A 4,240-nucleotide genomic window follows, 5' to 3' on the forward strand; every position below is an offset into this window, starting at 1 on the left:
GACCTCACTTGCAGCTGGCATCTAAAGGGCAGTGTTGTCCAGACCTTGCCCTTCAACCTGTAGGATCTGATGTAACTCCAGGCAGTTAAGTGTCAGAATCAGGTCAAATTGTAGGCCGGCCAGCCAGCCACCTACCCACCCAGTGTTGGAGATTGTCAGAGAAGCACATTAGGGGGAGGGCTCCAGAACTTTCTCATCTTCCCAGACTGAAACTCTGTCCCCAGTAAACACTAACTCCCCATCTCCTCTCCCCCACAGTCAGTAACCTCCATCCTACTTTCTGTCTCTATGGACTTGACGCTCTAGGGACCTCTTGTAAGTAGAATCCTACAGCATTTGTCCTTTTGTGTCTGGCTTATTTCACTCAGCATAGTGTTCTCAAGGTTCATCAGTGTTACAGCACATGACAGAGTTTCCTCCCTTTTTAAGGCTGAAGAATTCCCATTGTATGAATGGACACATTTTATTTATCCAGTCATCCGTTGGTGGACATTTGGGCCATTTCCATCTTTTACCTGTTGTGAATAATACTGATATGAACACAAGTGTGCAAACGTGTTAAAGTCCCTGCTTTCAGTTCTTTTGTGCCAATACCCAGACATGGAATTGCTGGATCATGTGATTCTATGAGAATTCTTTGAAGAACTGCCACTGTTTCCCACAGCCACAGAAGCTGCACCCTTTCCATTGTGACTTTTTTAACCTTATGGCTTAGGGGAGTCACAAAACCTCTGAGCCTGGGGAGGCTGGAAAGCCCTTTGGCCCCAGAGGCGCAGCTGAGCACATCAACATCCTCACAGACGTCTGCGCATCCAGGGCCCGGATGCTGCTGGGAGAGAGGCTGCTCCGCTCCCTGGCGTCAGGGGGTCGGCAGCAGCCACAGCAGCGGAGGGAGAACCGTGGAAGGCAGGCTAGCCACCATCGCAGGACCCATGGTGCCAGAGGTCTCCCCCCAGGGAGCGAGCATCGCAGGATCCCCTCGTCGCCTGTGTGAGCGTGACGGGAAGAGCACCACCGCGTTCGCGTAAGAGAAACCGACACTAGGGGCGTCCTCCACGGAGCCAGGTGACCCTCACCTGCAGATCCTTGACACCCTCAAGACCAAGAGAGAAAGGCATCGTAATTTGAACGTCACAGGTGAGCGAATTCCAGTGAAATGCCTACCCCAGGCCACAACAGAGCCAGGCCCACACGTGTGCACTGGTGCATCGTACCGGGAGGGGGTGGGTGAGACGCCAGCAGCACCTGTGGGCTGAGCACTGCCCTTACTCTCTGCGGCTAAAAGGAACTACAAGGGCCTCTTCTAAATGCCTAGGACAGGAGGTGAGATCCGTCCTCAGGCTGCAGTTCCCCGCCTCTCCTCACCCACGTGCACCTGGGGACCTCCGGACGCAAAGTCTGCTCCCTCCCTCGTACACCTGGACAGAGGAGCCCTCGCGGCAGGATCGGTTCATCTCCACAGCACACATTTCACTGATATCTGTGTGACAGTCATACATTACCTTTAAAAGCTTTTCTTTTTAAACCCATCTCTCTGGAGAAGAGCCTAAAGCGAGCAGGTGTGCCTCACCCTCGGCGGGGCGCCCAGGCCTCGAGGATGGGATTTGGGCCTAAGCTTTCCTCCCTGCGGAAGGTCAAGGCAACTAAATGCCGCTGTTTCTTACTTAGTGAACGTGTGTCTGCGTGCCCACGGTGCACGGGGCATGTGCGCAGAGCACGCCACACCGGCATAGCCGCACCCTCTCGCAGACCGGAGCCCGCTGTCCAGCCGCCCTGGGTCTCCGTTCTGGCCCCGGTTCTCTCTGGCCCGGGGTGGAGGGAGAGGCGGGCCCCCGGGGGCGGCGAGTGTCAGCTCTGGAGGCGTCCGGGAAACCACACGAGTCCGCAGGATCGGTTGTCGTGGTGCGACTGCGAATGGTCACTTCTGTCCCATCCCTAGAGTCCAGCCGGTATTCCCCGCGTGTGGGCGCCGTTCAGCCCGAGTGCGGAGGTCTCAGCCTCACACCCCCTGCGGGGTGTGGCGGGGCGGGGTCTCCCCCGACGGAGGAGCAGGGCGCTTCCCCACCACGGCCGGCAGAGGGCGGCGCAGGCCCAGCCGGGCGGCTTCGCGGCCTCCGCATCTGTAGGAAGCGCTCAGCGCAGAGTCGTCTCCCGCGGCCTCGCCCCAGAGCAGGGTGCTCTCAGCAGTGGACGCGGGGCAGGGGCCGAGGCCGGCCGGGGAGACGCCGCAGAGGCAGCGGCCGCAGGAGAACCGACCCTTCTCAGGCTGTAACAGCCTCTCAGGCTGCCAGCCGGCCAGCTTCTGCCTTCCCCTGCTTCACCACGTGGGACCCCGCGGCCACACCTGCGTGGGAGGGGTGCACACAGGACCAGCCTGCAGGCCCCACAGCCCGGCCTGACCACACGCACGGGGGTCCCAGCCGGATGTCGGCTTCAGGGGCCACGCATCAGCCGGGCAGCAGCCCGTCCAGAGGGACCCACAATGTCTCCAGTGAAGTCTGGGACACTCGGCCTTTGGGGGCAGATGGGAGCTTGGCGACAGGAGCCTGGGAACAGCTCCAGCAGCTTGTGCCAGGGCTGGAGACCACCAAGCGCCAGTAGACACAACATTCCAGGACCCGCCAGCCTGCTGGGGACTCCAGGGAGCTCTCCTGGGCACTCCAGGGAGCTCTCCTGGGCAGCCTCAAATTCAGCGTGCAGCAGACGCCCCCTCCAGGGTGCCAAGGGAGAAACAGCAGGCGTTCCCTCTCCATACTGCAGCCTCCAGCTCAGAACGGGGCCAGGAAGTGTCCTAGCATCTGGACCGGTGCCCAGCACCATGCATCTCAAATGACTAGATTACCCACCCTCTATTTGGAGTGAGCTTAAGAATCTCTGGGAAGAGGCTTTTTGAAGAGTTTGTGGACCACACTCATACATCAATATCACGGTCCCAGCATGATTCCCCTCACCCCGGAAAGTCACAGAGCTATCTGCCAGGTAGCACAGGTGAGGACCTCAGTGTGCAATCAGCAAATAGCCGTCTTGAGCACTTAAGAGTCAAACACCAAACAATATCACTTGGTTGTAGATGTGCTGAGAAGGTAACTAGGGCAACTGCCCCTGGACTGGGGGACCTGGGGACGCCCCAAAAGCAGCTGCTGTCTGACCCACCTGAGACAGGAGGCGACACCCTGGATTCTCCCTCTAACCAACCTCCAGTCTCTGGGGCGGGGGGGGGGGGGGGGGGGGTGCCGAAGTCCAGCTCCGGCGGGTCCAGGAGTACCCAAGGGATGAGTGGCGTCGGCGCAAGGAAGAGACAGGGAGGCCTGTGTCAGCTATGCAGGATCTCTCCATTTATTGTCAGAGCTTTGTGTGTTTATATAGTGAACATATCTCAGAAAAAATCTTTTATGGCAGAGCATATTGCCCCTCAGCATCTACCAGTTTCTTTCTTTCATCTGGTTCAGCTTGCAAACCCTGTAACTCTGAGATAAGCATATGTAAATAACTTCTTAATTTTATATCTAAGCAAACTATAGCCCTTAGCACCCACACCTATGCCTAATGTCTACGTCTATACTTATGCCTGCAGCAATCATAAGCATTACAAAAAGAGCCACCCCTCCCTTTTCTCCAGCATTTAGTAGCCTGAGGTGCCTTCTCCAGGAAGGGGTGGTGGGAGGGGACTTGGTGGGGCAGGCACGGAGAAAGAATGTGTCAAACCCTGGTTCTTTCCTGGGGACATAGAAACAGGGAGGGGAAGTGGGTGGTAAGCACAGTATCACAAAGAAACAAAGAGCAGAATGTACAATGGGTGGAGATGGTCTGGGGCCTGTCCTTGCGGAGCGGTCGCCTTGCGATCCTCCTGCTCCGAAATGCCCTTCCAAGGAGTTCTCGCCTTGCGGTCCTCCTTGGAGCCTGGTGACCTTGTCACAGCATTGGCTTGTCCAGACGGCTCCCGACGGGGGGGGGGGGGGGGGGGGGGCGCGGTTTTCTCAGGAGGAAGCCAAGGACATGGGGGCACAGATGCTGGGGCTGGAGGTGTCACACCAGGGCGGACCTGACTTCTCACTTAATGAGAGAAATCTGACAACCATCAGAATTTACAAGTCTGAGAAACCTCCCCGGAAATATTTCAAATACTCAGAGGAACATTCATATTTCCTTTGTAGCTAATGCAGGATTCTTTGCCTCTGAAACACAATCAGTTCCCTAGGTTCTTCTCTAACGGGTGCAGGAAGTCATACAGAAGGAGACT

This window comes from Hippopotamus amphibius, chromosome 4 (genome assembly GCF_030028045.1).
Source record: "Hippopotamus amphibius kiboko isolate mHipAmp2 chromosome 4, mHipAmp2.hap2, whole genome shotgun sequence".
Classification (NCBI taxonomy): domain Eukaryota; kingdom Metazoa; phylum Chordata; class Mammalia; order Artiodactyla; family Hippopotamidae; genus Hippopotamus; species Hippopotamus amphibius.